We start from the raw sequence: 19,357 nt of genomic DNA on the forward strand, positions 1-19,357 counted from the left end.
AGGCTCGAATATAGGAATATAGTTAGTAGATTTGTTATGATGACATCTAATGTAAATGGACACTTGTTAATTAAATAAGTGATCCATAACTAAAATAGGCTAGGATATTTAGCTTATATATACCTCCTTCTCCTGTTGCAAGAGGGTTGTGAGTTCATGTGTAAACTCTTGCAAATATTTTATGTAATTTCTTCTCCAGAATAATAAAATTTGTGTGCTTGAGGACACTTCTACCATCATTATGGTATCAAAGCCATAAAAATGCAACAAATGTGAAGAAGGAGATTCCAACTCTCGAGGGTCTTGGAAAACTCCTTCAATTGGTCGGATATTAGTATCCATACTATTGATTTGTATTTTTTAATGGATTTTTTTGAAAATCATTAATATTTGATTTTTTCTTAAATATAGCCTCCTTCTTACTTGTTCGAAGTGCCCAAAATTTCCTTCATTGAAACAACCAAGTAATCCTGAGCTTGTATCTCTTTGATGAATGATGCATTCAACTGCATTGTAGGAATTTACAGGGTAAGTTCCTCAGATAGAATACCAAAGGACACCACTCACAAACAGATCATAGATCAATACACCAATATTCTTGATGTGGTTAAAACCATCAAAGAGGGAAACAGTCCACGGCCTGAGCCAACGCGGCCACTTTAGGCAATTTATTAATAAAAGAATGAAAATTTACATAAGCTTCTTTCATGAATGGTTAGACTAAAAATGACCCTCCATGCTCTTTAAATAGAGATCATGGACCAATCAGGTGTTAAGCCATGGATCAATTGTCGGTAATGCCAAAAAGAGAATGAACTGTAGGATCACTTCATGTCTAGAACATATCATGACCGTCGGATTGTAAGTTACAAAGGTACATAGTAATGAAACACACTTTACCTAACTGTACACTAGACCAAGTTATACTTAACTATTTCCTATGTGTCGGAATATCCTAACATCCCCCCTTAAGAACAACTTGGGATAGGATTGAAGGATGTACAAATATGACACAATAGGAGAAGGAAGGAGGCATTAGAGCCTATCCCCCCAAGTGACAACTTCCTGAATCCCAACCATAAATTGAAGTTTAGTAAACTTCACCTCTGTGAGAGCCTTTCTAAATATTTCTGTAACTTGATCATCTGTTGAAAATATTGCACTTCATGAACATGGTCATGAATGAGCTTTCTAATGAAGTGCATGTGTAGTTCAATGTGTTTGCTGCGCTGATGTTGGACTGGATTTTCATAGTTGAATGGAACTTTGATTATCACACCAAAGTGTAGTCAGATGTTGTTGCTGAAAGCCAAACTTTGACAGGATCTGATGAAGCCACATGGCTTCATTAATAGCTTCTACGACACCATGATACTCTGCTTCTGCGGAAGAAAGAGAAATGGAACTTTGTTTCTTGCAAGCCCATGTAATAGGTCCTAAACCAAGAGTATACACATAACCTGCAGTAGACTTTTGATCATTAGGGTCACCAGCCCAATTGGAATCAGTGAAACCAACCAATAGAGGAGATGCTTCTGCACCATAATGAATCCCAAACTAAACTGTACCTCTCATTGAAAGCACCATGTAGGAATTTACAATGTAAGTTCCTCAGACAAAACACCAAAGGACACTACTCACAAATAGATCATAGATCAATACACCAGTATTATTGACGTTGTTAAAACCCTCAAAGAGGGAAACAGTCCACAGCCTGAGCCAACGCGACCACTTCAGGAAATTTATTAAAAAAAGAATGAGAATTTACATAAGCTTCTCTCATGACTAGTTACACTATAAATGACCCTCCATGCTCTTTAAATAGAGATCATGGACTAATTGGGTGTTAAGCCACGGATCAAGTGTCGGTAATATCGATGAGAGAATGAATTGTTTGATCACTTCATGTCTAGAACATATCATGACCGTGGGATTATAAGTTACAAAAGTACATAGTAATGAAACACACTTTACCTAACTCTACACTAGACCAAGTTATACTTGACTATTTCCTATGTGTCGGAATATCCTAACAACGTTGAATATTCCATCTCTAAAATTCACTTAAAAGAGATTACGCTCAATCAACATATCTCATTTTTGTACCCATAAGATATCACAATTTTTTTTGGTTTGGGTGATCGGAGGAAGAATGCACAAACTTGGAAATGTGGTTTAACACGAGGAGCATGTTCTTGAATTGCAGATTGAAGATGTGGCTTTCGCCTTCAATGAACAGGCCTATGGGTGTAAGGGTTTTTGGATTTTTGAAATCATTCATTATTGTAGAAGCCTCTTCACGCTTCAGCTGAGGAAAGGAATCATTGTAAGCCCAAGGGGTGCCATCATGGCCATAGATTGTAGTTGAAGAGAGGTGATTTGCATTGGAAAAATCACACAACAAATGCTTTCCAACATAAGTTTTCCATGACATGATGATACTGTTTAATAAAATCGTGTTTTTTCATTTTTTCTCGCAATTCTCACACTCAGATCTGTTCAAAGAAGAAAGAACATAGTTTTTGCTACAATTCCGATTGGAATCAAAATTAGAGAAGAAATTAAAGGCCTCCACTATCACCACCCTAAATTCCAGTACTCAATTTATCAAGTTATGGTTTTGATTGCCCACTTCAACGCTTGTTGTGTAATTGTTTAGGAGGTTGCAACATCGAAATTGATCCAAGAAATTGCATGCAACAAAATTTGATGAAGGATATCTCTCCGCCATTGAAGGAAATTTGAAGTAAGCCCATCCATTGAACACAACTTGAACGCTTGTTCGATATATGTAATGTAGCGCACACACAGAGGAATACATTTTACTACTACCACGAAATTGTTGCATGAAATTGTTGCTATAGATCAACAGACCAGTGTTGAGTCAACCGAAGTTGATCTGGATTCTATTGACCAAAAATTTATACGTAGAGAAATGGCCAACATATGGATGTTGCAGCTATTTGCGCCATTTTTATGCTATGTGATTACTCTTCTCCTTATGCGTTCATAAAAGTTAATTCACCGTTTAAAAAGAAAGGGATTTGAAAATGATTTTTTTAAAGTGAGTTTTGTTACTTTGGAGTAAAAAGGGGTCATTTGTGATTTTTTGTAAAATTTTGTAATATTTGGAGTAACAAAGCGTTTTTTTTTTTTTTTTAATTGGAGAGATAGCGTGTAATTGTAAAAATTGTAACTCAAAGTATTTATTTTACTTTGAGGGGGGGGGAGTGTTAGAGAAATATTTTGATACAAAAATTGCAAGCGCATAATTGTAAACAGTCAAATTCTAAAAGTTTCATTTTAATTTTTTATAAAAATTGACTAGAGCCAAGTGCAAAGCCCAAACATCTTTTTCTCCTCCAACGACTATACGAGGGTAAATGACAAGCCCCGATAGATCATTTTTTTTTTTTGTGTGTGGCCTTTTGTGTATGGTTTTTTCCTCATCTTCTTTTTCTGGTGTTTGATTCTTTCAAATTTTACAATGTCAAAGTTGGTACAATTGTTTTCCGATTATGAGAAACTTGAAGGCACAAAGACATATAAGACATGGAAACACCTCATAGAAAGCACTTTAAGTTATAATGAACTTCGGCAAGGCATATGTGATGGAGATATTAAGCCAAATAAACCCACAAATGCAACTTTACTTGCAAAATGGGAGATTACAAATGCCAAGGCACTAGCCCTAATCAAATCTTCAGTTAATGATGAGATGTATATTCATATTGAAAATGCCTTTCATGCATGGTCTACTTTGCGAAATTTTATAGATATGCTTGATTCACAATTTGAATAAGAAAAAGTTGATCTTCAATTAAATTTTCTCCAACAAAAATTGACTAAAGGAGGAGATGTTCTTGAATATATTTCCAATCTTAAAAACATTAAGCAGGAAATAGTAAATGTTAGATTTCCAGCAATTGATGATAGTTTCATCACTACAATTTTAATTTTTGGATTCCCTTCTTCATACACACATTTTTTGGAAACTTTACAATTGTATGGAAAGTTAGAAAAGTTAGAGTTTGATGAGTTGAGTGAAATTCTAGCTCAACATGACAAAACTTTTTGGAAGAAGAAACAGGTTGGAGAAGATGTCTTCTGCACAAAGCCTAGTATCAGTAAATCTTCATCTAATAGTTCTAAAGGTAGAGGAATAGGGCACTTCAATTAAAATACAACATCACACAGTGGACAAAGTCGTGGTATAATTCAAAACAAATGGAATAACTTCAATATAGGAAACAGTTAAGGAACAAACAACCTTCAAGGCAGAGGAAACAATCAAGGAAGAGGACAATCTCAAAGCAGAGGTCAAAGAATACGTAGATGCGGAGATTTAAGTCAATTGTTTGTAGAATATGTAACAGAGTTGGTCATTATGCTAAAGATTGTCACACTTCTATTGACAAAATTTCAAAGTTTCATCAAAACACAACATAATTTGCTAATGATAAGGAAGATGATGGCTCATAATATGTCTTCACTACATTTCAAAGTTCAGAATCAACAACATTACAGGTCTTTACATATCTTAAAATTGATTATGAAGATGCTTGGATTTTAGATACAAGATCAATAGAACACATGAATTTTCGACATGACTTCTTTTGGAATTTTCAACAATGGCATCTCAATTGAATCTTTCTTGTAGATGATACAAAACACACTCCTTGTGGAAGAGGTGTAGTAAAAATTTATCTTCCTGGCATTAGAGAAAAACTGATTTCAAATGTTTGGTATGTACCAAATTTCAAAAATAATTTGTTATCTTTAGTGATGATTCGACAAGCAGGACATCAAGTTGTTATGGTGGATGGTTTGGTCAAAATCAACTCAGTCAAATAGAGTATGAAAACAATAATGATAGGATATGAAGATGGAAAATTGTTAAGGATGAATGGAACAATTATTCCAAGGAATTCTAACTTTGCAGGAGAAGCAAGTATATATATTTCACCAATAAGATTGTGGCATGTAAGATATGGACATTTAAACTTTGAAAGTCTCTCTCAACTTCAAAAACAGGGAATGGTTAAAGGCCTTCCAACTTTCAAGAATGAAAATGAAAAATGTGAAGCTTAAATTTATGGGAAACAAAGTCAAGAGAATTTTCCAACAAGTTCATGGCATGCAAACAGGCATTTTCAATTGGTTCATAGTGAAATTTGTGGACCCCTACAAACTTCTCTAGGAGGTTGCATATATTTTTCACTCTTTATTGATTATTTCAGTAGAATGACTTGGGTTTATTTCTTGAAGGAAAATATCAGAAGCATTCAAAAAGTTTAGAATTTTTTGCCAACATGTTGAGAATGAAGTCAAAGAGAAGATCGACACTCTTAGGACAAATAATGGAGGGGAATTCACTTCAAATGAATTCCGAACATATTACAGGGACAATTGTATAAAAATACATCTTACAAATGTATGCACTCCACAAAAAAATGGAGTAGTAGAAAGAATGAATCGTACTTTGTTAGGAATGGAAATATCCATGCTAACTTTCAAAAATTTGAAACCTTTATATTGGGCAGAAGCAATACACGCAATAGTTTACTTGAGAAATAGATCTCCTACAACTTCTTTGGATGGAATTACACCCTATGAAGAATGGTTTAGAGTCAAATCTCGAGTTGAACAACTTAGAGTTTTTGGATCAGTGTGTTATGCCTTAGTTCTGAAATAAAAACGAAGTAAGCTTGATTCACAAAGTTTGAAATGCACAATGATTGGGTATTCCGATAAGAAAAAAGAATATTGAATTTTGTCCAATGGAAAATTTATTGTCAGCATGGATGTGATTTTGGATGAAACAAAAAGCAAGAGTGCCACAGATATCGAAAATATTCTATAAAAAATGTAAACTAAGGGAGATAAAAGGAAAGGAAAAATCCAAAGTCAACCAAGTTCACAACATTGGTATGAACTTGATTTTCCTTCATTTAAAAATGATTCATCCAATCCATCTACTTCAACAGCACCGTCTGGGTCTTGTGGTAGCTCATATGAATCTCCTAGTAGCAACAATTCATCTCACAGTGATTATCCACCTCGAGAATCTACATTTGATCGAAGAACATCAGTTTACATCAATCCACTCGACAATGATGGTTATTATTCAGATCCTTAAACAAGTGAACACCACCTGCCAAAATGGGTTGTTCAGCTTTTGAAAAATGTAAGGCCTGATGATAAAAACAAAACAGGGACACGAGGGTCACACAGAAATTAATAAACTTTTTCCTTGATAACAACTTATTTTACTAATCCATCCACATACAAAGAGGGAATAAAACATAAAGAATGGAAAAGGGCTATGATTGAAGAATACAAGGCAGTAATAGAAAATAAAACTTGGAAATTTGTTGATTCTCCTCAAAATGTCAAATGCATCCGATGCAAATGGGTTTACAAAATTAAGTACAAGTAAAATGGAGACATTGACAAGTACAAAGAAAGACTTGTTGCTAAAGTTTTTTCACAGGAAGGAGGCATCAATTATGAGGAAATGTTTTCCCCTACAACTAAATGAAACAACATTCGATTAACACTTGCATTAGCATCTCAAAAAGGATGGAAAGTTCATCAGATGAATGATAAAAGTGCTTTCCTTAATGGAGATCTACAGGAAGATGTATATATGACACAACCATCAGGTTTTGAGATTGAAGGACAGGAACATAAAGTCTACAAACTGACCAAGGATTTATATGGATTAAAACAAGGTCCATGAGCTTGGTATGCCAAAATGGATGAATACCTTTGGAAAATAGGCTTTGAATGAAGTGAATCTGATGATACTTTATATGTACACCAATAGGGTAAATATATAGTGGTTCTTCTTATATATGTCAATGTTTTGATCATCACTGGAACAATGATGATCATATTTTGCATGTGAAGAAGGAGTTACATGCATGTTTTAAGATGACAAATTTTAGATTACTTAGCTACTATCTTGGAGTTGAAGTATTCCAACGTCCACATCATATTTTCATTTCTCAAAGTAAGTATGCAGTTGAAATTCTTCAAAGATTTTGGATGCAAGATTACAATCCTGTACTTACCCCCATGGAACAAAACTTGAAACTTTCAAAATTTGAAGGGGGGGAATGGTGGATAGCACTACTTATAGATAGTTGATTGGAAGCTTGATTTATCTGAAAACCAGTCATCCAGATCTATCATATGTAGTTAGTATTATTTCACGCTTTATGCAGGAACCACGAGACAACCACTGGAATGCGGCCAAAAGAGTCCTTAGATATATCCAAGGATCGAAATATTTTGGTATTATTTATAAAAAGACTAAAAACATTGTACTTGGTGGATATTTAGATGCCGATTTTGATGGAAGTATTGATGATAGGGCATCAACCTCAGGTTATTTAATGAACATGGGGTTAGATACAATGTCTTGGAGTTGCAAGAAGCAAGCTACAGTGGCCACTTCTTTAGCAGAATCCAAATACATATCATCATGGGAAGCAACATGTGAAATTGTTTGGTTGCACAGAGTTTTGCAGGATTTGGGAATTCCTCAAGCAGAATCTACATCGTTATTATTTTACAGCCAGTCATCCATAAAACTTGCCAAAAACCTAGTTTTTCATTCTAAAACAAAGAACGTGGACACAAAGTATCATCACATTCGAACACTCATTGCAAAGGACATCATCAAGATGATTTATTGTCCTTCAGAAGATCAGATTTCTAATATTTTCACAAAACCACTTGGCAAGATCAAACTTACCAAGTTTAGAGATGAACTTGGTATCGGTTTTAATGTATCTTTGGATCATAGGGGGGTATTTTAGATGATCCAAAGTACATAAGTTATTGTTTATAAGTTAGAATAGAATATTTAATTAAATATTGGAGACATTTTAGAAATGGAAAATTGTTGTAAAAGATATGGCATCTAGAAAGGTTTCAATTCTTAGGCTCCAATATTGGAAAATAGTTATTAAATTTGTTAGGATGACATTTAATGTAAACGAACACTTGTTAATTAAATAAGTGATCCATAACTAAAATAGGTTAGGACATTTAGCTTATATATCACTCTTTCTCCTGCTTGCAAGAGGGTTGTGAGTTCATGTGTAAACTCTTGTAAATATTTTATGTAATTTCTTTTCCAAATTAATAAAATTCGTGTGTCTGAGGACACTTCTGCCATTATTCAAAGAAAAAAAAAAAAGCCAAAATTGTAAGACAATTAACCTAAACGAAAATCATAAAAAGGGTTTTGCCAAAAATATATGGAAAGTGTTCGCATTATTTGGAGTAATTTAGTAAAAAATGGGGGGTGTTTGATTTTCCCTGCAACAATGGCGACAAACTCAGAAGAGCCACTTATCTCTAGTTAATGATAATGAACTTGAATTTACCAAAAGGTTAAAAATAATGGAGTTCAAAAAAATGTCTAACAGTAAAACATTTCCATAGGTACCACATAAATATATTATGTAATATGAGTTTGCAAAAATAAGTATTCAAAGGAGGTGTCAGTAAAATTCATGAATCCAAATTTGGGAAAATTTATTTTAAAACTACCTCATATGAAAAATAGAAGAAGGTATAGATATGAGTTTTTGATAAAGCATATATCCATTTTATGAATGGTCTTTGACATCATTTCGCTACCAGCAAGCCTAAATAATACCCCCACAAAGTTGGATTTTATGCCACACAAGCCCAGTCCCGTTGCCAGCGAGCGTCCATAGCCCCGACGGGTTTACTTGGATTTCCTATTCTTCCTCTTTTAATCGCTCTTTTGATAAGAACATTTGCAAGCTTTTCGTTTATGATGTATTTGAGTGAAAGTGGTGGGATCATAATAGAGATTTATGTTTAATGGACATAATACTTTAATAATGTTGAATCCAAATTCTCTCCCCGAGGCTATCAATCAAAGGCTTTATAAAGTGGAGGGGTGGGAGGGATTCATTGTATTAAAACCAAATCAGTTGTTTCCTTTAAAATGTAAACTTAATCACTTGATAAGGATGTGTGTTCCTCCATGAAAAATATTGAAAGAAAGATGGTTTAATGGTTCCCTAAATATATGCCTTTAATGATAAATGAAAATCACTAAAATAGATAGAGTTAAAAGATTTCCCATGTATGTTAATTGTTGTTAGGTGAGGAAAAGGCATTTCACATAAATTGTGATAGAGTCACCAAAATCAAACCATAACTAAAAGTAAAAGGAAAAAAAATTCAGACTAAAGTAAGAAAAGGAATAAACAAACAAAAATAAAAATGAAGAAGGAAAAATGTGAAAGAAAAATCCAAATTTAAAAGATAAAATTCAAAAATAATATTTAATACAAATGCCTCAACGAAAGAGATAAAAGAAAATAAGCATATGTACGTTCCTTCCTATGTTGAGATTTTTTTTATCTTGCAGAGTTATAAGAAATGAGGCTCTCAAAATGTAGAGGGTGAATAGCAGTGATGATAGATAATATGCTAAATGAGAAGTCTTTGTCTAGTGAAAAATTTCTTATTTCGAAGTAAAGTCTGCATAAAAGAATCTTAGCCACTTTTGACACAAGTAATGCTCAAGAAATAGAAGAAAGGTTCAAAAACTCCCCAGTTTAACTGATTTGATGAGGATCATTACTGCTTCTTTCAAGAATCTCAAAGAAAACTGAACAAAAGAGAATGAACTTCAAAACTAATCTAGTAGAGGTGTGAAAGGTTCATGAAGACCTGCAAAAACAGAGTTTAAGATCAGAAAAAACTAAAAACAAAACTAAAAAAAAAGTAAGAAAATGAATGAAAGTAAACGTATGAAAATTACCATTGGAGAATTTCATTTAGTCTTACCTTAGAGATATTATCTTCTCCGATAAAAGATAACTTATTATTTTAATTCTAATTAAAGGTATGAAGAAGGTGAATCCTTTTGAAAGTTCATTAACCCAAAATCATTATTTATTAAATCTAACTAAGGCAAGCAGTAAACTAAAAGGAAACAATATTTCATGTTCAAGGAATAAAAAATAAACCAAATCCATAGAAATGAGAATGAAGACATTCTCCTTAATGATTTGTAGTAATGATTGTTCTCTTTTCTTTTCCTTTCTGAATTTATATTACCCCCAAAATATTGAAGTTGATTCAAAATTCCAAATAACACAACAATTATATATATGGAGAGGATTTAAACCTTTATATGATAAGTATGGAGTGAAACATAAAAATTCAAATAAAAGAGAATTCAAAAATGAATTAACCATGATTTATTACCTTTACCTGTTCCAAATTTCTTATCAATTTCTATATTACCATAGTGGCTCCTCAAGAGTGCCTTAGAGTCTTTTATAAAGGTTAGCACCTCATTAGATGTTTTGTATCACAAGTTTCTTTGCCATGCATAAATTTCAAGCTGCGATATTCATCTTTGTCAATATGTGATTGAGTGTTATATAATAGTTAAAATACAATGGAAAAGAGGCATATATCGGAGTCTATTACATCAGAGGATCTTAAGGAAAGGCTTCATTTGAGTTTTGCGATGCGATACAAGTGTTGTGATAGTGGAGTTGTGATATGAGCATATGTGATAGAAAACCGTGATGAAGTAATAGCAATATCGGAGAATAATCATATCGAGAGATAATAGCTATTAATAAAAAGGAAACACTAAAATTATTCTTGCAATAGTGGGAATGTGATAGATGACGTGGCTCATTGGTGGGAACAAATTTGGGTTTTATATGCATGGTGGCTTTTTCCTTTGCTAAATGTAATGGACATGATATTGGAAGAAAATGAATTGTGAAGCTCAAAGAAGTAAATATTAGAATTCGTTTGAAGTTATTCCGATATAATACCAACCCAAGAGTCTAATTAGTTAGCGAATTTGAAATTATGAAAAATGAAAAGAAGAGGATTAGAATTCCAAATTTCACTAATTTAGAGGCTCCCAGTCCCTTCGCAAGAAAGGAATTTCACTAAAGGGAACAATATGAATGAGTTCGATGTAATGGTTTATATCAACTTGGCAATTGTAAAATTTGGAACATGCATAGATAAAATCATGGATAAGATCATTCGCTACAAGAGGTTTTTTGTGGATTTTCATGTTTTTGTAACAAATATGAGCAATAAAGAGTGTAAGTGTTTCATTACAACTACATCGAAGAGGCATAATATGATTTTGACTCATATTGCTAAATATCAAAATGTGAATTCTTGTGGGTCTGCAAATATGAGCGTATCTAAAGAAAAAAAAAAATCGGAGAAAAATTATGATTTTTCCTTTCAAAAATGCGATGTTATTACCTTCTGATAGGATTTTATTATGCAACAGCTAAAAGCATAAATAGGAAGAGATATCATAGGTTTGTGATCGAAGGATGGGAAAAAAGAGATATGAGAGCTTAGGTGGATCGAGATATCACAGATCGATTGATTAGGATGAGGTTCACATTAACAATTTCGATGTTTGGAAATTCCAATACGCGAAGTGGAAATCCTGTAGGGCCGTTAGCTCTTAAAGTATTTAATTAAAATGAAGTGACCAGTTTAATTTCACCTTTTAAACAAAAATCCTCCTTTATTAGTTATATCAATTTATCATAAATATTGGATCGGAGAATCATTTTATCAGAGCTTTCAAAAGAGAAGATTTATGATATTATGATGTTCCAACATAAATCTTCTGATAATGAATTAAAGCTATATCGAGGTTTTTAATGAATGAAATAAAAATTAAAGAATACTCAAATTTTTATGAACAACGAATAATACTTCCCTGGACATGTTACAAATTTGAAAAAAAATTGGTTTCTTACTTATCTCAAGTCTCAAAAATCAATTGAATGAAAACCTCTAAAAGGGACAGAAAAAGAATAAGTAATCAGCTATGAAAAAGAGAAAAACTAACAATAGATGAAGATGAACTTGTAAAAGGAACATAACAGGAATAAGGAATCAACTATGAAAAAGAGAAAAAATAACAATAGATGAAGATGAACCTATAAAATTCATACCTGGAAGAATATTGATTGTAGGTTTTACCTCATGAATCTTCATTTTCTTCCATGTTCAATATCGTCTACTTATTTAGTAAAAATTAGCAAGTAATGATATTTTCAATTACATGCACTTCAAATTTATTTTAGAGTGCAAGAGTGGTGAAAATGATCTCTTCACAAGTACTTTTGAATCAAACATTGCCAAGCCATAGAAATTATTTGGAATTTCCTCATACATGATTAATGTGATGAAATTTTGACAAAATAAGACAATCAAGCGCTTCATAATCTTCTGATATGTTCTAAGTCACTTTGCCAACAAATGAAAGGGATGTCAAGAACTTGGATTCATTACTTGCTTATTAAAATATGTGTAATGAAATAAATGCAAACATAAAAGGAGTCTAGATCTAGATTAGCCTATTTCTAATTTTAACTGAATGGAAAGAAACATGACTATGTATAGTCATACTTCCAATGTAACCATTATTTGATTCTAATTCCTACATATATGTACATATCAAATATCAATAACAACAATATAAATATAATTAAACTAAAAAAACTAAATCTAAATGCAGAATATACACTTATTGTTAATATATTTAAAGAAAGCAGTTTATTTACTATTACCTTCTCTTGAATGTTCTTTCAACTTAATTTCAATTGGATCATAGAAATATGGATGGGTTTCCATTAATAATTGGAAGAATATCAAAAGAGAAGATGACAGGCCAGATTGTGGAAATGAGCTTTTAGATATAATGTCCTACATGAGTACATTAGTCTTATGTGTGTGTGTGTGTGTGTGTGTGTGCGTTAACAATCTTCTATGTAGGTATGCATTCCAAATGTATTTCAAATGGATCTATGAAATATGGATGGAATTCTGATAGACTCAATGAAAGATTATTAATTAAGCTAGATTGCTAGTGAAGATACACTCTCTTGTTGGCACTACTTTTGAGAAGAAAGAGGCAATTGATAAGATAAGAACATCAATTCATATTGGAAGATTAATAGTTCTTCATGTTTATGATAATAATTTGAACCTTAATTTTCCCATTCAGGCAATGTATCAGTTGAGTGTTCAATACTAAGTTGTTCAATATGCCAGCACAAAGTCTCTAGAAATTGAAAAATGAAAAGAGAAAATAAATCTAAAGTTAAACAAAATAAATGAAGGAATAATAAAAAAAATCGAATTGTAGTTTACACTAGTGTTACAATTATTGTCATAGCACAATTGGGACTGACTTGAAACAATTTCCTCTTCACAATAATTGTCCAAAATAATGTAATTTGAATGATTTTCAATACCAACTTGTGAAATAGAGATAGGGTCAAGATTATGAATAGGAATCAGAATTTGATCATCATATAGATCATAGATTGGAATGGGTTCTTGAATGCTGAAATCATGAGTATGATTTATTGTTTGAAAATGAGAACTGGTTGAAAAAAGTTATGATTTGAAGTTTTCTTCATTTTCACCTGTGATTTGAATTTGATCATGAGGATTCAATTGAGAAAAATACAACTCGACATCCTCCATGTTAGAGTAATTATCGTAAATGACATTGCGACATTCATTAGAATTCCCTTCAATCTTATCCGATGTATCAAAACAAGAAGAAATATGGAAGACAAGTTCATTAGCACCAGAAGAATGATCAATGAATGATTCTCTATCTTGATAAAAACTAATTGGTAATTCATTTATATCAACGTCTCTATTTTTTGAAATAACATTAAAGCGAATAGAGGATAAATTGCTACCAGGAAAAATATCGGGATAAAGGTAAAAATGAGAATATGAAACAATGAATTTGAAAATGTCTCTATTTGTAGATTCTTGTAAATTCCGTTCATTGTAAATTCCAGATTCCATATCATTCTTGAAGATTTTTATTTGGCTGCCCTGAATCTGAAATTTGATCTATATGATTAAATTCATAAATTTGTATAGCAGGTCGCCAATTATTGGGAACTTAAATTTCTTCTTGTACTTGGTAATTTACAATCTGATTTTCTGAATTTAATGGATAGTGATTTTCATATTTGAAGGTAATAGTTTCTCCAAGATTATTTTTAGTATCTTCTTGTGGTTGATTAGCGAAATTTTCCAAGCTTTGTGATTGAGGTGCATTTTTTTCATCATTGACACTGTAGGAAGTGTGCACTAAATGAAGGAATTGCTCATACATGGTTGAGGCCACTTCATCACGATTGGTATGCACCTCTATGTTGGAATTCTCAATTGTGTTAATAGAATTTGAAGAGGATTGATCAAATTTTGTAATACTTCCACATTGATTTGGAATGGGAGAAAGAGAGTAAATATATTCAAACTAATCTAATAATTCATCTTTTGAAGGTTTTTCTTTAATTCCAAATATCAAACAATTTAAACGAAATCAGATAGTAAAATCAATCAAAGACTCATTTTCAAACTTCTGTAGATCTTCAATTTCGTCACATACTTGGTCATAGTCATAGCCATCAAGTTTACAAAGGAATATTGTAATAAATTGATTCCTGCCGTGAATTGAGGCAACTAGAAGCGATTGACACCAACTTCTAGATTTTGTCGTAAATGTAAGAGTAAAAACCCTACATAAAATACCTTCATCAATTCCTTCAAAATAATTTTTTTTTTTAAATTTAAAGGCATGATCAAAAGTAGAAGAATTCCTCTTACCACTAAACTTTACCTGATACAAGAGTCTTACCACTTCTGGTGGATTATTGGCAGATGCGTGTCCTATGGATACAACTCCAAATTGGAAGTTTAAGAGGAGCCATTATGATTAAAATAAAACTTTAAAATACAAAAACTCCAAAGGACAACAAGCTTTCAAGTCCTCCTTCTAGCGCCAAAAATGTTGAAGGCTTGAAATTGTCTTCCTACAACACTATAAGGGAGACCACCCAGTTCGAACCTTAAAGTCGCTCATTTTCCATTTTGAATGGTGGTTTCCAATTCGTTTAACTAGGTCCAGTTACCTTTTCCCTATTTATATCGGTTTAATATGTGTCTTTAGTTACCAATAAGTAGGGACATCGAATCCTTTCTTCTTATTGATCATGCAAGAGAATAACCATTAAGTTGTTTTAACAGCACATAACCACTCTAAACTTTTACCTCTTAAACAGAGGACTTCTAGAATGTAAATGGTATGATAACACATGCAAGATCTAATCTAAGATGAAATTAATCTATCCTATCTCGATTGAAGGAAAGGGAAATTATTCTCCCAATCAAGATCCAATTAGCATAATAGGGAAAAGAAGCTTTAAGGAATTGGAATTAAGATGGAGGAATTAGATCAAGGAGATAAATCACAAGATATGATTCCTTATTAACATAAATACTACCAATTAAACAATTAGTAAATAGTTACATAAGAGCTTATGAAAATATATCCAATTCCTTATTTATCATATGCATAAGAACTACAAAGATTCATGATGAATTACTGAATTAGTTCAAATAAGACATCATGTAGGCAAGCAAACAATTATTATCCTAAACAGTAAGATAGCTTGTTGATATAAGATTATAACTATTTTTTCCTATACAAACTTCGGTTCTCATATTATATCTAAAACTAAGCTTGTAGAATAGTCTACACGAACATTTAAATGAATCATGATTCAACAATAGTGCATGAATCTCATTATTAACTCATACATTTGAAATATAAATTGAAAGACTGAAATACGAATTCATTTTAATTAAATTTTGTAACAATATTGTTAAACATCTTTAATTAAATAAACCTTTATTAATAAATGAAATCAAATTATATATCTTCACACCATGACAGTAGTGCACAATCCTATGGGTCTACAATTGATCTATGCTTGCATAAATGGCTTTCTCCTTACAACAATAGTACATAATAAAAAAGGGTTTCTCCACAAACAAATGAAAACACTGAAATATAGAGCTTTCTTCCCCGAGGATTCGTCTCACCTACAACTCTAAATCCTAATTACAATAGAGCTTTTAGGAATTCCAGAATTATAGAGTAGAGAAGCCTCTAATTCATTCTACAATCTAATATTTATAATTTTTACAAAAATAATTCTCAATAAGAATGTTGTTGAAGAATAGATCTACTCCATCAATTTTCATTGGTCCAAAATCTCATTCTTCTCTTGCTAGAGCATTTTCATTGATTGATACCTTCTTATTCTCATCTCTTCAATTGTTTCCTTGCAAAAAAAAAGATCAAAATTAAGTTAAAATACAAAATCGAATCAAAATACTAAATCTGGAATAAAATATCTTCAATCAAACTTAATTAAATAATTAAATGAAAAGGAAATCTGTATATTTCTATTGATTCCTAAGAGGATATAATTGGTCAGGGAGAATATATATGAATGGATCTACACTCAATAGAAGTTGTGGGCAAATGAGAATGCAAAAAATAAAACTGAGAAATTTGTTTTTGTTTAAAAATTCGAAGCTTGAAATTATTCTAAATTGTAGACCCATTAAATGATCGAATATGGTTTTGAAACTACTTCAAAAATAGTCTCCATGATTTTATCTATCCAACAAGCTAACCTAGGCCTCATTTGACCAAGTAAAACTCAATTTAGGAGCTTCTAAATTTGGAGAATTAAAACTGCAAGAATTCTGGAAATTTTATTGCTTGGGATAAAATTGAAAATTTTAAATTAAATTCTAATCCTAAATTAGATTACAAGTATTAATTAATTATAATAACAAACTAAAATCAATTAATTACAAATTAATTATAAACAAAATTAAATTAATTTAAAAAATGATTTTAATTTAAAAAAAATATAGATTGATTATATTTATAATATAACATAATTATAATAAATTTAAAACTTAAAAACAACTCATATTAATTCAAATGTAAAACCAAAACATTACGTATATGCAATGAGTGTTAAATGGAAATGGAGTTACGTGAGGAGAGGTGAGTTATGAAGGAGGGAGGTGAGCGTATGGTGAGGTGGAGTGCTAAGGAGGTGAGGGTGACGTGAGGTGATGAGGGTATGGGAGTCATAAGGAGGTTTCCTTAAAACGAAAACCTTATGTTAAACCAAAAAAAAAGCCCGCCGCATAAAAACTTATCGCATCGCAAATCAGAAGAAGTTTTAAAATAAGTGCATAATACTTTTGCGATATGCGATATCGCAAGTTTTGATTGCATCAGATTTTTTTGATCACATTTTTTATTTCGGCCTTTTTAAATTTGGATTTTGGAAGGAAGGAGATGATGTGGAGTGTGGTATTTGTGGAATTAAAAATTTTACAAATTGAACTACAACCATTTTATAATTTTGAGATTTTGGGTTTGATAATTTGTTTTAAAGTAAGAAATTGGAATAAATTACCGAGATCTCGAAAACATGTTTTTTAATTGCTCTACAATTTGGATGGGTCATTTTGTAGGACTGTTTAGTGAAAAAATGAAAAAAATGAAAAAATATTAACTAAGAGTTTAATATTTACAATGAATGCATTATTGAAATTAATTAGTTGCAAACTTTTACCTTCAATACATTTTTTACCCTTGGTGACAAAAATGATCAAAACTCGAAGGAGTGTTATTTACAAATTGGTTGACCAAATAAGGCGAAACAAGTATCAATGGAAAGCTAGTGAAAAGTCGAATTCAATGAAATAATCAAAATACAAATTCAATGAAAATTAAAAAAAAAAAGTAAAAAATGTAAGACAATTAACCTAAATGAAAATCATAAAAAGGGTTTTTCCAAAAAGTTAATGGAAACGGTCCCCATTATTTGAAGTAATTGAATAAAAAATGGGGGGTGTTGGGTTTCCCTACAATACACCACTAAGACAAGACTTGAAACACTACACCTTAATAGTTCAACAGATATAAATTAAACCCACTTTGGGCATGGGAACCAAAACAGTTTGTCTATTTAGTTGTAGGATCGATGGGATAGGCTTCCAATAACACCCATCGATCACTTACATTGAGACATAGAATTTTACATATTAGGGAGCTTAAATTTCGTCACAATCCCATCATCCAAAGCTGGAGTGCGTTAGAAACCCGATTCAGAGGAGGTTAGGCTAGGTAATTATGTGAGTGGTTCTCCTCAGGGCTACCCAACCTGTGGTAGGCAATCTCATGCTTTGGATAATCACCAAGAATCTCAAGACTCGACCACCCCTATGGGATGAAGGTAACCATAGTGATGAGTCATATGAAAACACCCTCTAGGTCTGGTTGTGGGCAACATTTGGTTCTCTACCCACCTTTCTCTGGAGAGCTCTTCTTCTCGGGATCATATTTTTTCAAGTAAGATGTCTTTTGGAAGGCCATATGTAACAATTGATTTAGGACTTGTTAGAGGATACAGATCACCTATAGGATAGAGGTCATTTTTCTTTGATAGGACACATTTTCTTGAATTAGAGGAGCATATTAATATAACTAGTTTACACTTGGCGCCACTGCACTAGGTGTTTGCTTGGTATTTGTTTCTCTTTTCCTCCTATCATCACCTTTTAGTCTATTATGTCATCTTTGTCTTGACATCATCACCCCCTAGACATTTTTCACAGATACTTTGAGAACTTCGCCCCCAGTTTCCTTTAGGACATCTTACTCCTCCTCGCCAAGTTAGAGATCATCCTCATAGTCCTCCATTGAGTCCTCATTCTGACTCTATTTTTGTTGATTCTTCCAATTCTTCCTTTGGTTCTACGTCTTCCCAATCCCGTACTACCACACTGTCAAGTACCAACATGGGTGCTGGAAACCAAGGTGCTACCCAAGGTAACCCCACAAGTGGAACCTCTACTGGTATGGTCGCCAATCCTCTATTGGTTCCCTATATGGCTGGTCTGTGCCTCTTTGATTTCAACCAGCTCATCAACAATCCTCTTCTCCATTACCCCAATTTGATTTTTATACCTACCAAGCTTCCTTCCGATATCCCAAAATGCAAAGGTTCTACTGGAGAAGATCCGACAAATCATGTTCACTTATTTCATATGTGGCGTTCATCTAATTCCATCACTAAAGACTCCATTTGTCTTCATTTGTTCCAATGCACCCTTACTCAAGCTATTGCCAGGTCGTATGTAGACCAACTGCATGAATCCATTCCACCTTTGCCACTCTCGCTAAATATTTTATGTCATACTTCTAGTTAGCCATCAGATATGACACTGGTACCGAACTCTTGATTTCTTTCCGTTAAAATTCTTGACGTATTTCAGTCATATGATTTTCTCTTGATGCTTGTACATTAGGGGCCAATCTACTATCACTTAAAAAATGATCACCTAGCCATTTCTAACTAGGTGGATCGAAATACACCATGCATGATTA

This window comes from Pinus tabuliformis, chromosome 7 (genome assembly GCF_031772625.1).
Source record: "Pinus tabuliformis cultivar Carrire ecotype Pingquan chromosome 7, CPIR1, whole genome shotgun sequence".
Taxonomy (NCBI): domain Eukaryota; kingdom Viridiplantae; phylum Streptophyta; class Pinopsida; order Pinales; family Pinaceae; genus Pinus; species Pinus tabuliformis.